At 37.8% G+C, this 17,789-nt stretch overlaps 1 pseudogene; it reads left to right on the top strand.

Annotated features, from left to right (window-relative positions):
• The first annotated feature begins 419 nt into the window (after positions 1–419).
• Positions 420–16,539, top strand: LOC121330129 (annotated as a pseudogene).
• The last annotated feature ends 1,250 nt before the right edge of the window (positions 16,540–17,789 follow it).

The following is a 17,789-nucleotide window of genomic DNA, read 5'->3' as shown; positions in this document are numbered from 1 at the left end:
AACACTTGATATTTAAAAATGAAATGAAATGGAGACACGTTTTTTTACATGGAGAGGGCTGAAGTTGAATGCGTTATCAAGCCTAGTTGTGATTCTTTAAGATGTTTGTATATATTATTATCTCAGCATCCTTGCTTTATCAGAAAGTAGACACTGAAAGAAAAAAGAGCAGGAAATAAGATAGTGCAGTTTGTTTTTAGACTGAAAGCTTGTATGAACAGTAGTTTCAGTTTTACAAGATGAATCTCATTTTATCCCATATGTGTATTCTTCATATTTTAGGACCTCTTCAAGAAAAAAAAGTTAACTGTTCTAAAGAAAAATTGAAAGTTCTCCCTCAAGAAATCTTGGAAGATGTAACCGTGGATCAATTAATCTTGGAACATAACAGGCTCAAAAACATTTCTGGTATCAAAAACATGATTAATTTGCAGACTCATAAATGTGGACTTCCCTGTGGAATAGCACAGCTTGTACAACTAGAGACACTCTACTTGAACCAGAACAAGATCCAAACTATACCTGATGGAATCTTCAACCAGCTTCAGCAGCTCAAGTTCCTCAAATTGAGCACCAACCACCTTAATAAGATCCCCGGTGATCTCGGCTGCTGAAAGAGCCTTCAGTACCTCAATCTGTCCCATAACAGCTTGAACGATCTTCCTGAGGTTGTGCTGGAGCTACAGAACCTCAAGGAGCTGTTTATGGAGTTTAACAGGCTCCGGGAGCTTTCTGCTAAGCTCTTTGAGAACCAGAACCTCGAGAAATTCAATGCTGCTTCAAACAGAACCTCCAGATGAGGTCTGTGCCGGGGGTCTGAAGCAGATCTGGAGATTCTTCAGCCAGCTCATGAGCTCAGAGGTAGACTATGTGAAGAGAGTAAAGACAATGTTCCTTGGGTCCTCCATGGCCAGCAAGTCCACACTCTGCAAGAGCCTGAAGCATAAGCAGACCATAGCAGTGGGACAGAATGGTGATGATTGAAATCAGCGAGATGAAGACCGATGATTTTTTATTCCTTTTCTGGGATTTCGCTGGACAGAAGTATTATCTGACCCATCACGTGTCCATCACACCTCAGGCCCTCGTTATTTTGGTGATCGACCTTGCGAGGTAAGCCTTTACTCTTTCATGTAGGTAGTAACCAATGCAAAGTACCTTCCAATATCACTTTCACAGATTACATTTCCCTTACTATTTTATGATGTTTTCAATCATTCAGAGTTGTTTTGGGTTATGCCGCTTTCCGAATTGAATTTTTTTCCTTTACCTGGCTTGCCGCTTGCTTTTAGGTAGTGAACAGTCTTCCTCATTCCATTAAAGTCATATGACAGTCATTCAGAATTATTGCAAACATCATTAAATATTAAGCCAACTGTAGAAAAAAAAAAAAAAACTACACTGGCTCTTTAATGGTAATCATATGGGGTAAATTGTGTAATTTCTTCTGTGTTTAACAAAAGGTTTCTTAAAGTCCTACCACCAGAGTAGTAGAATTTTGTGAATATCAACAAGATCAAGCTGCTTTCCATAGACTGATGTCTGACACTGGCCTTCTACATATCTATTTTCTACAGCATCTGGTCACAAAAGCACAACAATGCAGGTTGCAAGAGAATTTTTGATTTTAGTGTTGACAAACGCAGGTTCTGTCTCGGCCTGTAGTGCTCTGCTCCTCTCTGTACCAGGAAAGTAGTTCATAACTGTGGTACAGCAAATGTTTTATGTGTATGAATGTCCGTATAACCCTTAACTATATACTTTGTTATAAGGGATTGTGGCAGGCTGGCGAGTGGATAGAGGCCCAGAAACAGTCTGTAGTTCAAAAAAATAACAATTTTATTATAAATAAACACAAAGATGAAAGGGCGCAAGGGCCAAAATAAAGGGATTTAAACACAAATAAAGCAAGACAAAAAAGCAAAAATAACAATTTCCAGGCTGGGCAATGCCTTCACTGGATACATGCAAAGCAAAGCAAAGCAAAGCAAAGCAAAACAAAACAAAACAAAACAAAACAAAACAAAACAAAACAAAACAAAACAAAACAAAACACCAACCTGCTTCCTCAGCTCCCTCTTCCTTAATGGGAAGCAGAGGCCTCCTTTTATGTCAGGTGGCTGGGTGCTGATTGATCGTTAATTAAACTAATCATCTAATCAACCCCAGCCACCTGAACACAATGAACCCAGGCAGGTAGGAGACTTTAACCCCATCCCTGTCAATTTCTAAAGAGCAGAGCTGTGCTCTGCCACAGGGATAAACAACTATAAGTGATTAAATAATTGACTGTTTTGAGTGCTGTTATGGACCAGAAACATACATTATTTGACACATATTCACCACTTTGAGTTGTTTATCCCTCAAAATGTGACTGCAGAGTACCTGTTATATATATATACACACACACACACACACACGCACATGGACACAGCTCTGGAAAAAATTAAGAGACCACTGCAAAATGATCAGTTTCTCTGGTTTTACTATTTATAGGTATGTGTTTGGGTAAAATGAACATTTTTGTTTTATTCTATAAACTACTGATGACATTTCTCCCAAATTCCATTTATTTGCAGAAAATGACAACTGGTCAAAATAACAAAAAAGATGCAGTGTTGTCAGACCTCGAATAATGCAAAGAAAATAAGTTCACATTCATTTTTAAACAACACAATACTAATGTTTTAACTTAGGAAGAGTTCAGAAATCAATATTTGGTGGAATAACCCTGATTTTCAATCACAGCTTTCATGCATCTTGGCATGCTCTCCACCAGTCTTTCACATAGATGTTGGGTGACTTTATGCCACTCCTGGCACAAAAATTCAAGCAGCTCGACTTTGTTTGATGGTTTGTGACCATCCATCTTCCTCTTGATCACATTCCAGAGGTTTTCAATGGGGTTCAGGTCTGGAGATTGAGCTGGCCATAACAGGGTCTTGATCTGGTGGTCCTCCATCCACACCTCGATTGACCTGGCTGTGTGGCATGGAGCATTGTCCTGCTGGAAAAACCAATCCTCAGAGTTGGGGAACATTGTCAGAGCAGAAGGAAGCAAGTTTTCTTCCAGGACAACCTTGTACTTGGCTTGATTCATGCGTCCTTCACAAAGACAAATCTGCCCGATTCCAGCCTTGCTGAAGCACCCCCAGATCATCACCGATCCTCCACCACATTTCACAGTGGGTGCGAGACACTGTGGCTTGTAGGCCTCTCCAGGTCTCCGTCTAACCATTAGATGACCAGGTCTTGGGCAAAGCTGAAAATTGGACTCATCAGAGAAGATGACCTTACTCCAGTCCTCTAAGGTCCAATCCTTATGGTCTTTTGCAAACCTCAGCCTGGATCTTCTTTGCTTCTCGTTGATGAAGGGCTTTTTTCTAGCTTGCACGACTTCAGCCCTGCCCCTAGGAGCCTGTTTCGAACCGTCCTCGCCGTGCACTTCACCCGAGCTGCCGTTTGCCATTCTTTTTGTAGGTCACTTGATGTCATCCTACAGTTGCTGAGTGACTTTCAAATGAGTTGGCGGTCATCCCGGTCAGTGGAGAGTCGTTTTCGCCCTCTGCCGGTCTGTAGCTTTGTTGTCACCAATGTGTGCTGCTTGACCTTGCTCTTATGAAATGCCGTCTTTGAAATTTTAAGGATGGAAGCAACCCGACGCTTACTTATCCCTCTGCCAGTAAAGCCAGAATTGAACCCTTCTTTTACTCACTCAAAACTTTCCTTTTCAACTCTTTGGGCATGGTCAATAGTTATTTTTTGATTCCAATTACTTTGTTTAATTACACTGTTTTGCCATCCAGCTGGTCCTATTGCAAGAGGATAGTGATGACCACAGGAATGGTTTTTATACTTTTCCTTGTTAAATAAGATTTGGTTCAGGTGATCCCCTGATCAGTACCTCATTCAGTAGAATGAGGTGTGCCTGTGTTGGAATTCAACAGACACTGGAATGGAATGGCTGCCATACATGTAGAGATGCTGACTTAAGAAAAATTTGCAGTGGCCTCTTAATTTTTTCCAGAGCTTATATATAAGATTACAATAAGTGTTGAAGTCTTACTAGTCACTCAAATGCACTTGAAATGTTGATTTTTTTTTCAATTCCATTACTTTGGTTTTATAATAAGTGTTATAAAACATATTATGAAAACTGGCGGTTTTAAAATTGATTGCGTTTAAGAGGAAAACAAGCAAATGGCTACTGTGGATTCTAAATAATCCACAATTTCCTCTGACGAATCCACAGTTCTGATTTATCATGAACCCACAGGAAGATGTCAACGACTTGTTGGTAAGTTAGTTCTTAATAGGATATTAAACAGAAAACAAAAGAGAAACAACCCATGTTGTTTCATGAGGATACTTCATTCAACAATAAGGTGGGCTTCTGGATCAACAACATTCTGATGAGAGTGCCAGAAGACAGTTAGAGAAGAATTCAAGAGATGCTGGACAACAGAAAAGAATATTTAGAGAGGCAAATGGACAACTTGAAAGAAAATACGGAACTGGCCTTTTTCTGATTAGTTAAGCAAACTGGATGAGCTCACAAACTACAATTTACAGGTATGTCAAATTCTTATTCAAAATATCATTATATGAATTAAAAATCACAAGTATTGGGGCAAATACATTAAAAAAGAACGAACACTTTTTTAAATGTTTACAAGAAATATATTACTTGACCTGTGTTATATTGCCTTTAACTTCATACATTTTCTCTTGGTCACAAATAAAAATGAACTATTTTGTTTTAATCTCCAACCGTGAACAGGATTAAGATAGCTGGCCGAATGCTGACAAATAGCTTCAAATTGCTGTCATTTGAAGAGATATGTGCGATTTTCTGTAATATCATGACTATATAACTGCAAGCCCTGACACTTTATCCTGTGTAAGGTGGAACGGAGACGAGAGGATACTAACTAGGCAATGGTAACTGACTGACTTTCATTGTATTTAATAATTGCTTAAAATGTCATACTGTGTTCTCGCTGGTTTGGTGGTGCTGCTTGTTTGGCTTTTTAAAGTGCATTCACTGTGAATATATGTAAGTATATTTATGTTCTGTCTAATTAAAACATTTTAAATGGTTTACATGGGCAATATAGTGGTTGGGAGTGTTCTGTCGAAAGACAGTTTTCCGTCTTAAAAATATTTTGGGAACTGAAAAATGAGTGTGTGTTTGAAATGTATACTGTAACAAGGTGGGTATTAGCAAATCGACAAAAAAAATAAATAAAAGTTGCTTTCAGGTTCTTGCTTCTTGCAATTTAACGTCAAACATAGGCCTTTTATTTTCCTTACAGTATTTCACACTGTGAAGTCATGCTTTTATGAGCACCGTGCATTTGGTTACTATGACAATGGGGTCAAACAAATACTGACTTCATGATGGGTGTTGGAGTCATACTACAATGACTAGCGAGTCAGTGGCATGTATGATGTTACAATGTATTAATAATTTGAAGGTAGCTGTGGTTTTTAAACTTTATAATTATTTCTACGTAGTGTTAGAAATGTAAAGAAATGTTGGGTTGTCTTTAAGGTTTGCCGTTAATGTTTCTCTCGTGTATAATATTTATTTTAAAGACGGCAAAATATGGAAATTGCACTTTCCTTTTCATTAGCGTGTCAACATAATTTTACAAAACTTGAAAAATGGTGCTGAATTTATCACTCAAAACTGTTTAAAAAAAACTATTTAGTTTTGGTTTGAAGGCAGCAGGAGCTTAGCCTGATTTTTAATTTTGCTTGACAGACGCCCTTATGCAGGACAACTCACAGAGGTAACAAGTTATTACAATATAGCTGAGAGATTACAATACAGCTAAGAGAAAAGCAATACAGCTTTTTTTTTTTTGTTTGTTTTTTTTTTAGTTTCTGTTTGCACTTTTTTGTCAAATGAAACGTTTTTTGCAGTTATTGTGCACAGTGTGTTTGTTTCTGTAGGTTGTGTGCATATGTGCTTTGCATTTGTAGTGTATACATACAACTACTGTTATAAGCTGCAAAAAATGTTTGCCTTGCTTCACTCAGCACCATACATGTTCAGTCTTGGCTACTTTGCTCTGCTCAAACCCCAAGGAGATATTTGATGTATTGTAGAGTTTTAATTGATTTAAATCATGTTTGTAGTGTAAACTATTTCCTGTGATGTCAGACCTTAGGTACTTGCCCATCCACCCGAAGTTGGGGCCCACCCAAATTTCCCTTCCTACACAGTCTCAAATTTGCAGTTTTGAAAGAAACACATGTCATAGTTTTCATTTTTATAACATGATATCTGGTACTAGGTTAAGGAAAGTTCTCATTACCTACAGTTTCAGTTTCTCATTACCTACAGTATTTGGGCAGTTAAAAAAAAACAAAAAACAAAAAAAAACAGAGAGTGATTTCTGATTGTTCTATTGAAAGATATAAATTAGAGATTCAGGTTTATAATAAAACAACATATTATGAAAATGAAAAATAACATTCAAAAACGAATTTCTTACTTTGACAAACGTATCTGGGCACCCTTACATTAATACTTTCTTTGCCCAACCTTTGCTTCCTTTACCACTTGCAGTCTTTTTTTGTATTTTGAAACCAGTTCCTGGCATCTTTCCGAAGATATTTCTGCCCATTATTCAACACATATAGCTTTGGGTTCTGCAATGGATTTCCTTTTTGTAACAACAATATCGCCATGGGATTACAAGTCTGGGGACAGAGATGGCCAAACCATAACTGTAATCTTCCTTTTATTCAGAAATACCTTTGTAGACTTTGCATACTCCTTAGGGCAGGGGTGGGGAACCTATGGCCCGTGGACCGGATTCGTCCCGTTACTTATTTTCACCTGGCCCACAGCACACACATTGTAAATATATGACAATGATGCATAGTTTATACATAATATCATTTTAAATGTCCCACCGAACATTAACAGGAAGACATTTTCTGGCTGTATGACCGTTGACCGTGTAAAGACATCGGTGGAGTGGAGTCTCAAGGTACACTATAAGTACAGCAATAGATGTATTCGTGTGAACAATTTAAAAGGATTTAAAGGATAAGTTCATCTATGCCTTGACGTTGTATTGTGGCAAGTTGTTCTAATACAGCCACTGACGGTATAAACCAGACGAGAAACTTCGGCTTAATGGACTAGGCAAGTAAGGTGAACTCAGCACTCAGTACTTTGTAGCGCACATTTCACAGAGGACTGTTTTGCCAGTCAGTACCCACGGTATTTAAAAGGAAAATCTCACCACATCCAGCACATCGAGTCCGACCTGATCAATTATAATCTGACAGGAATAGTACAAGCAGTACACCCGCGCAATTTGAACCAGCAACAAGACTGTGGACAATGTGGGCCTGACAACTGCACACCCAAACGTACTGCTGTGCTCAAATTGAGTTTATGTACTATTTTGTACAATCCTGTAGAAGAATTAAGCCCTGTGCATAACATTCATTGACTCTAGGGCCTATAGCCAAGGTACAGCTAGTCACTTCATTTAAAGTTCGGTTCGCCGGTGCACCAAAATGTATTATTGTTTTTATTATTATATAATATAATACAAATAAAAATAAAAACAACTTCAAAAATGTTTTTGTCAAAAATAATGATTTTAACTGTCTTAACTTTTGTAGTTGGTTGGTGATCTCATTTCACCAACACAGGCAGAGCAACATACAATAGAGGTACAAGAAACTGACATGGATGATTCTGAACACAACAGTTAAAAAAAAAAAAAAACTCCAAAAACTCACCGGCACTCTCCATTGTTTTCCATGCAGTAAAATAAAGATACTGCCGACAGCCTATCCCCTCTGACGTTGGCAAGAATCACCTGGGGTTTTTTGTGTCAGGTGAAGTGTTTACACTGTAATGCCTGAATTTTGACACGGATTACAAACATTTAAAATGTGTATTTACATGTCTTTATTGGCCAGCATGACTTACAATAACACAAAGATCACTTTCCATGAATAAAAAGTGTGGGTCAAATTTGATGATATTGGGTCTTTAAGTGGGTTTGGGTAGCTACTGTATTCTTACTGATATTTTATTTATGCAAAATGTAGACATTTGTGGCATAAACCGGATCAATCACGAAAAACCATTACATACAGTATTTATACTGAAATGATACTGTAGTTATTGTTCTTCATGACATACCCTCTATGTATAAATACATATTGATCAAGTTGCACTTATAGCTGTTTTGAAATGACCCTGCAGAAAAGCAAGTTTGCATTTGTCTGGAACAGCATCTGTGTTGACTTGTTTTTGAAAGGGTCTTTACACAAGAATTTGAAATCACTCCTGTACCTTACCGAATTTCAACAGTAGAATGCTTTATATTTTAGAAACCTAACTACGTTTCGTTTTTCAATAAATCCTCATTTTAAAAGATTATGTTTTCATTGAATGTAATTAATACTGTCTGTCTCAAATTGCATAGAATGTGTTAGGGTTTTGTTTTATCATCAGGTCACAGGTGAAGCAAAAAAATTAGCATAGGTGAATGCAAATTAAAACATATAACCAATGCAGTCCTAAAGTTGTGTGCAATATAGCATTTTTAAAATGTTTATTTCAATAAAAAACTCAGAGGGGCCCCTTACAGTCCCAAAAATATAATTGCCTCTATCAGTAATGTAGCGTCCTGTTTATGCTATTAGCGTTTGTGTTGTGTTTTGTGCCTTCTGCCTCAATGGTCAAGGTTAAATTTCAGGTATTAATTAATCTATTTACATCATCCTAACTCAGATCAACTTAGAAAATATATACTAGACAAAAATAGACAAAAATATATTTTTGTCTAGTGTGTCCATGACTGTATTTCAGCCCTCAGTTATTTGGGATTCTGACCTTGAGCAATTCTTCACTTTAGAGGCTAGAATAGGTTCAAGAATATAATTTTCTCTCTAGGAATAACAATTAATTGCAGGATGTTAAAAATGGGCATCAAGTGAAATACAAATGTTGTAACATAATTTTTTTAAATTTTTTTTTATTGAATGAACATAAAATTAGTAAATTATATTGATAAGATACATGTCATTGGTTCATTATTGATGTATTTATTATTTATGCAGGACATTAACCCATTGAGACCATGGCCTCATTTGCAAGGGGGTCGTGTTGAGAAATTTAGGAGGATAGTGACCTCAAACATTAAACTTCAAGAGAGTTTGAAATAACATTCGGAATGTTCTTGCCTTATTTAGAAAATGCAGTTTTAGAGGAAAAAACTAACATAATAAAAAATGGAGTGTTTTATTCATATTATAAGACTACACAGTATTTAAACTACAAAATAAAATGTCAATCCACGTTTGAATGATACAAATATGCTTATTAAACGTTTATAATATTCTCATAAATCATGGATGAACTACCACTTTTTAGAAAACAGGTTTTGCAGACCCGATCAGCACCAGACAGTGCCATGCCCATTCAATGGAGACGAGACCATCGTCTTTTTGACAGCAAAGCTTTTTGACAGCAAAAAAAGCCTTTTTAAATGTTATTATTTTTTAACATACAAATCACTGGATTTGTTTTCTGCAAGGCTTGCTACTGTGGCATTTAGAATTGCATTAAACTCCCTTACACACAGATGCACTTCTTTGCTTGACAAAAATGAAGCCTTGCATAGCCCCAGAAGCAGCAGCCACTGCTGCTGTACAAAGAGAAAGTTTGTTTTCTTTGGGTACTTCATCCAAATTAGATATGAACTATTGGACAATTGAAATTCATTTCGACTGTAAAGGTGCTCCAGAGATCCTCCAGCAGACCGAAGACCGAATAAGCTATCTCTTCTTTTGTGTGTCCATTCTCTACTTATTTGGTGTTTTACATTTCGCTATTTGATTATATCGTTTTTCTCAAAGACTGAAGAAGCTGTCTGTTCTTTTATGTTTCCTTTTTTGCTTGTTTGATATTTTCCATTTTTCAATTTGAGCAAAATAACCTTTATTATGTTATTTTATAATTAGTCAATGCTGAAATCGCAAAATGGTTATTTTTGTCGGTGATTGACTGAATCCTGACTGAGTGTAACACATATATATATATAATATATATATATATATATATATATATATATATATATATATATTAATCTTACTTGTGTTATAATATACATTAGTAAGAGTTATAGTTACACTTTTACTCAAGCAGAAAGCAATCCTCAGATAAGACATTGCAGTTACTTTGCACATATTTAAACCTGCTTCCATTATATCAGATTTTCTAGGATATTTTCACAAGATTTATACTTCCAAACAAGATCAAAACAGTGCCCAACATGGTCAGATGGAAGCAGTGTGTTTTACAGAGACCATACTTATTTCTTAGGTTAGTAACACTAGGAGTGACAGTAAAATGCCAAGTTCTCTTCATAGGCACAGAAAAGGTTATAGGTGAATGTGACAGAATGCCGTTGTGGTGACGTCAGGCCAGAATGCAGGAACAGAAAAAAACAAAGCCAGTACCGCAGGCAAAAAGACACTTGCTGCTTCGTTTATTAAACACAAAAATAAATAAAAGGTTTAAACAAAAACAGTGCTCACACAACAAAAATAAATATTCAAACAGAAAACAAATCACGAACACAAAATAATAATAAGATCCTAGGTCAGGCTGGGCAGTTGCTGTCACTGTTCCTAGAATCTGTTATTTTAAATTTCTCTCTCCTCTCTTGCTCTCTTGCTCTCGTACTCTCCTCAATACACCCACCCGGAGTGCAGAGAGCTGTTGGTTTATATACAGGTGGCCATCTCCTGATTAGCAATAATTGCACAATTAATTAATTTGGGAGATGGCCACCATCTGCAAGAGGTTTTTAATCACTCCTGGCAGAGGACGAGTTTACTAACCTTGCCTCTGCTAGAACATGTTTCAACATAAAAACAAAATAACAAAACAGACGCACAGCTACGCCGTCATATAAATAGAATAACAAATGCACGGCTTCGCTGACATTTCTATATATAAATAATAAACAAATAAATAAATCATAATACAAACACAAAATAACACAGGGGCGGAGGGGGAGACCCCATTCTAAAAATAAACACTATACAGCGCTGCTCGCCCTGTTACAGTGAAGGATTGTATTATAATTATTTTTCTTTAATTGTGAATGTCATAGCATAGTTTAGTATAATAATGAGATTTTACAATCAAACAAAGTTGTAGGGCCCCACAGCCCTAAACAGTTACCTAAGCATAACTGAGGTTGTACTGTGCCTCGCCCACTTATATGAGGAACTGCCTCACTACACAGAAGTGTGTGCTACCCAGATGTTACCAATCTTCAAACTAACCTCGTTATAAGCAATTCAAAATTTGTGCTACTTTTTAGTGTGAGTTGACTTGCTAAATGTTCCGCTAAACATCTTTTGGTCCTTTTTCCATGTATTAGATGATTGTTCGTCATGATCTTGTAGAACAGTTGATCCCCATGACAGTTCTAATGGGAGAGTATGCTTTTATGAAGGATAATGACAGATGGGCTTCTCATTTCCAGACCAAGGCTATTTCATACCACAAAGCCATGGTGGCCCTGACCAAGAACCTGCTCTAGCTGATGGACTCCCCCGAGGTGAAGGACATGGTTGAGGAAATCATTGGGGGCAGGAATGAGAAGGGGAAGCTCTTCAGCCTCCTGGAGCATTTTGAGATCTTCCTGGCACTGAAGCCCTCCACCCCCCTGAATCCAGAAGCCAAGGAGTTCAAGCCAGGGGGGAAGTGGGAGCAGAAAGAGGCCGATGTCCCTTCTGTAGCTGTGGGTACTATTGTGGGCAGTTAATATATTCTTAAGAGCAATACATCAAAGGACCTCCAAAAACTATTCTAACCTATTGTAATGTACAAACCCGTTTTTAATATCGCTCTCTGAAAACGATAGCGGATTTACATGTTACAACAAGCCGAAAATAGACCACATTCCAGACTGTTCCAAGTTCATGAATCATGTTTGTTCAACAAGAGCAAATGATTTAATACTGGGAATCTCTTCTTAGAAAGATGGTATTTATTAAGCATGGAATAAAATAAGTTTGAAAATCACACAAAACAGTTACACAATTAAATGTCACATTTAAAGCATTACAATGAGAACTAAGGTTTAAGACAACAATTCACCAAAGAAATACTAGTACATACTGACACAAGGGGTCACGATACCTGAATAGACATTTTAAGAGTATTGTTACCTAGCCTGAAAAGTAGTCTCTTGCGTTTCTCCGAATGTCAGGGCTCCCAACCTTGATGGATAAATACTTAGAGCTGAGGGCTTCAGGTGCAGTCTTTAGTTTCTTAGTGTCTTCTTAGGTCTGAGACAGCTTCAAAGGTTTGGGGCGGCTAGCGGGTCCGAGGGAGCCAGCGGGTCCGAGGGAGCATCAAAGGTTCGGGTGAGCTAGCGGGTCCGAGGGAGCTAGCGGGTCCGAGGGAGCATCAAAGGTTTGGGTGCAGCCAACGGGTCCGAGGGAGCATCAAAGGTTCAGGTGAGCTAGCTGGTCCGAGGGAGCATCAGAAGTTTGGGTGCAGCCAGCGGGTCCGAGGGAGCAAGGAGCTGGGCTCAAGCAGGGGTTTTATACTTTTCAAACAAAGAGATTGTTTGAATTTCCCGCTGCATGCTCCGATTGGCTATTTTGTTGCACATGGGCTTGCAACCTTGATTGATTGCTCACCCCCCTTCCTCTGTCTGATTATCATAATCTGGAAAGGGGAAACTTTAAAATATGCATAACTTTTGCTAAATAATTCTGATTTTATTCCTGTTATTTTTACCATAAGAAATTACATTTCTTTAGACACCAAACATGTATGGTTGCAACTTTAGTTAGGCATTGCAAACAGTTTAATTCTCTTAGGGATTTATTACTTGGGTTATTCTATACTTGTTAGGCAATTTAAGAATAAAAACTCTTGCATCTTGTACTCATAGTGGTATTAAATCATTATGTGAAATTTGTCTTAAATCTTTTAAGACATTTTTCTCTCTTTTTCAGACTCCTATGCTAAACGACCTCTCTCTCCCTAGGCGGGTTAAATAAATCACGGAGACGGGTTTGATTAGCCATTTGTTTCCTGAGTACCTGGTGCATTCAAGGTGTGAGGTTGATTGTTATCTCTAGGAAAAGCTAGACACAGTAGATTAAGGTTCATTCAATGTAGATTCCTGATAATATAACATCATAAAAACATAACATAGGAAAGTTCATGACATTTGCAATATATTTGTGATGGCAATGCCTATGGAACCTGCACTTCAGAAGCTTACTTGTTTCCGAGCAGCTTAAACAGCATTAAGGAAGTATCGAGGAGGTGGGGAGAAGACCAAAAAGAATACTTTTGTGTTTGAATCTTTTTCCTACCAGAAATTCCTCAGGGCTTTTTCCATAGGTAAAACACATTCTTTGGAAAAACTATTAAAGCATGTATTCCTAAATTAAATGTAGAATGACTGGGGGTGGGGAGTTAGTTGCTCATTTCCCCCCTTTGCTCGGTGGGTAGCGCGAAGGATGAAATAGAAATGGTGGAAATGACAAATGACTGCTTCCTAACACAATTTGTGAAGGCACCCACTAGAGGGGAGGCATGCCTTGATTTAGTCTTTTCAAATAACGAAGATAGAATAACTAAAACAGAGGTCAGAGAACCACTGGCAAACTCAGACCACAACATGGTCTCATTTGAAGTGTTTTTTAAATCCTCAAAAGTAAAGACTAAAGCTAAGGTTTACAATTTTAGAAAAGCAAACTATGAAGGCATGAAACAGAGACTAACAGAAGTAGATTGGAGTAAAATAGAGAAAACACCCACAGAAGAAGGATGGTTGTTCTTCAAAAACGTAGTACTAGAGGCGCAAAACAATTATATCCCTAAAGTAGACAAATCTAAATGTAAAACTAAATTGCCAAAATGGTTTAATAGATCAATTAAAAAAAATATTCAGCGAAAAAAGGCACTTTACAGAGCATTAAAAAAGGACCAAAAAGAAAGTACACAGAAAGAGTACACAGAACTGCAAATGCAAGTCAAAAAGGAAGTTAGAAAGGCCAAGAGAGAAATAGAAATGAACATTGCTAAGGGAGCTAAAACCAATTCCAAAATGTTTTTCCAATATTACAACAGCAAGAGAACATTCAAAGAGGAGATTAAATGTTTAAGAGATACAAATGGCAAAATCGTAGAGGAAGAAAAAAAAATAGCAAATATGTTAAATGATTACTTTTCACAAGTTTTTACAAAGGAAGATACTGACAACATGCCCCACATGTCATCCAGTTCCTATCCAGTTTTAAATAACTTTAGCATAACTGAGGCAGAAGTGTTAAAGGGACTAGGAGCTCTTAAAATAAACAAATCCCCTGGGCCGGATGAGATCCTCCCAGTAGTACTCAAAGAAATGAAAGAAGTAATTTACAAACCGCTAACCAAGATCATGCAGCAGTCTCTTGACACAGGGGTGGTACCGACAGACTGGAAAATTGCAAACGTAATACCGATCCACAAAAAGGGAAACAAAACTGATCCAGGTAACTACAGACCAGTAAGCCTGACTTCTATTATATGCAAACTTATGGAAACTATAATAAGAGCCAAAATGGAAAATTACCTATATGGTAACAGTACTGGGAGACAGTCAACATGGTTTTAGGAAAGGGAGATCGTGCCTAACTAACTTGCTTGATTTTTTTGAGGATGCAACATCGATAATGGATAATTGCAAAGCATATGATATGGTTTATTTAGATTTCCAGAAAGCTTTTGACAAAGTCCCGCACAAAAGATTAATTCTCAAACTGAACGCAGTTGGGATTCAAGGAAACACATGTACATGGATTAGGGAGTGGTTAACATGTAGAAAACAGAAAGTACTGATTAGAGGAAAAACCTCAGAATGGAGTGTGGTAACCAGCGGTGTACCACAGGGATCAGTATTAGGTCCTCTGCTATTCCTAATCTACATTAATGATTTAGATTCTGGTATAGTAAGCAAACTTGTTAAATTTGCAGACGACACAAAAGTAGGAGGAGTGGCAAACACTGTTGCAGCAGCAAAGGTCATTCAAAATGATCTAGACAAGATTCAGAACTGGGCAGATACATGGCAAATGACATTTAATAGAGAAAAGGTAAGGTACTGCATGCAGGAAATAAAAATGTACATTATAAATATCATAAGATAGAATAGAAGGAATCTTTAGGAGTGTTGTTGTGAATCTACATTTTGTTGAATTTAAATCAAGGGAAGTAATGTTAAAACTGTACAAATTAAGACCTCATCTTGAATATTGTGTTCAGTTCTGGTCACCTTTTTCCAAAGGATATTGCTGCTCTAGAAAGAGTGCAAAGAAGAGCGACCAGAATTATTCCTTTAAAAGGCATGTCATATGCAGACAGGCTAAAAGAATTGAATCTGTTCAGTCTTGAAAAAGAAGACTACGTGGCGACCTAATTCAAGCATAAAATTAAAAGGTATTGACAGTAGGGACTTTTTCAGCCTGACTGGGACCAGGTGGAGGAGGGGCATTAGAACAGAAAATAGGAGACACTTTTTTACACAGAGAATTGAGGGTCTGGAATCAACTCCCCAGTAATGTTGTTGAAGCTGACACCCTGGGATCCTTCAAGAAGCTGCTTGATGAGATTTTGGGATCAATAAGCTACTAACAACCAAACGAGCAAGATGGGCCGAATGGCCTCCTCTCGTTTGTAAACTTTCTTATGTTCTTATGTTCTTAAATGTGCCGTATTCAAAAGATTTTAATGAAAGACCTTTACCACAATGTTATCTATTTACTACCAACTACCAGGTGGGAGAATTGTTTTTCATTTTCGAAACTGGTAAAGAAGGTTGAATACAAACTGTACTTGGAACCTGATTGACTGAGGTGATACTGGAACAGAACTCTCCGTCATACCACTGTAGTTTGGAGCTGTAGTGACAGGACTGTGCTGTTTGAGTTCCTGTGAGTGAAAGTGTCAGTGGAATGACTTTATGGGACAAATGGGAGCCTCGACCATGCCTGTTCTGCAATATAAAGGGCTGCTATATAAAATAGGAGCACTGTGTTGTGTTTTTGTATGTAATACTGTCATTACTTTATGTAATCATCATGGTGCAGGCATTATAACATGCATCTCCTGCCCTTTTTGTTGTCTAGGCTTATTATTAAGGCATTCTTCTTTACACCTCATGTGGTTGGAAGTGGAAATCACATGGTCTCCAAGGGAAAACACTTACTGATTAAAGGAAATAAAGAAGATGACCAAAACATTGAAATCCGCTATAGAAGACCTGGCAAGGATGAAGGGAAACATTTTATGGCTGATATTCTGATTTTTATAAATACAGATTAGCATTAATTAACCTAAGGTACTGTAGTCTGTGATTAGTGCTAATCATGGTCTGTATTTGTTTGTTAACTGTACGGCAGTGCACAATGCACTATGGGCAAAGAACTGACTGCAGAGAAAACAGCATTGACACAGTATTTGATTGTGTCTTTATTTAAAGGTTCCACTTTACCTGGGACTTCATTCAGTCAATCATTTCAAAAATCCGGAAGCTGCTGGACCAGTGGCCTGGGCTTTACCACTGCTTGAGGAGCCCCTGCCCATTCCCAGGCTGCAAAGGTGACTTTGGCTGGCCAGACATGGAAGGAACTGCGGAAATGTATGAGATGTAATTCCTTCTTTATACAATTGCTCCCAAAACTTTACTGACAGCAACCGTGAAGCAGAACTGGGGTGCCCCTTTTACCCCTCAGTTATGTTACACTGTATAGATATCACTTGGACCCAAAAAGAACTAACCTCAGGACATTGCCAGAGCATGTGCATTAAGGTGCCAGGTTTTTTAAGAGAACAGAGGTTACACAGTGTATCTGAGGGGATTCCCACACGGTATCTCTTATGAAGCCTCCAGTATGTCCTGTGGCACAATTTGAAATTAATTTTCTGATGATTAGGATTTTTTGACACATTAAATATATTATTCCAATCAATTGGCCAACCCTCTGCGGTTAGATCTTTTCCCCATATTTTAATAGCAGAAGTGAGTATATCGCAGCATCCAGCCCCCTAGAGGCAGTTCCTGAGACCCAATCTATTATAGGATGCCCTTGAAGTTCCGACCCCCAGGGAACCCCATAAGCCCGCAAGCAGAGTGCAGTCCAAGATATATAATCCTGGTAAATTGACAAGTGAGGTAAAATCCTATAAACGAATAAGCCCATCCTTATCGTCTATGTCACGAAGTGTGTTAATGCCTTTTTTTAAGATCATGGTTTGAAACGAAGGGTTGATTACCTGACATGAGTGCTCTATTATGCCAGATAGGCGAGTGTTGATGCCATTTCATTTTTTGCCCCTTATGCTTTTTTATCGCCCTCCAGTTTGCTATTGTATTTGCCAAAGTGTAGTGCAACCTTGCAGCTTTCTTTGTCAGTCTCTGTCCTTGCCATTACCATCTGGGCTAGGAGGCTGCCACGCCACAGGCAGTGATCTGGTTAAGTTTTACTGGACAACACTGATAATGGAACTTAACTGAGTAGAACCTAGAACAATGGTCTTCCGAACATTAAGCCAATAACTCAAAGTTTCGATACCCAAGAGGCTTAGAAAGTCATATGTCTTCAGTATGGCATGGATTCATCCCTAATTAAAATATTTCTGTGATGTCACCCTTTGATCTTTTTATTGATTAATTCTACAAATCTTCTAACTATTAGATCCATTTACTGTCTCCTTGTAAATGTGTACA

Source organism: Polyodon spathula, chromosome 17 (assembly GCF_017654505.1).
Source record: "Polyodon spathula isolate WHYD16114869_AA chromosome 17, ASM1765450v1, whole genome shotgun sequence".
NCBI lineage: Eukaryota > Metazoa > Chordata > Actinopteri > Acipenseriformes > Polyodontidae > Polyodon > Polyodon spathula.
Note: the sequence above shows the minus strand (reverse complement) of the source record. Positions and strands in the feature narration are given on the sequence as shown.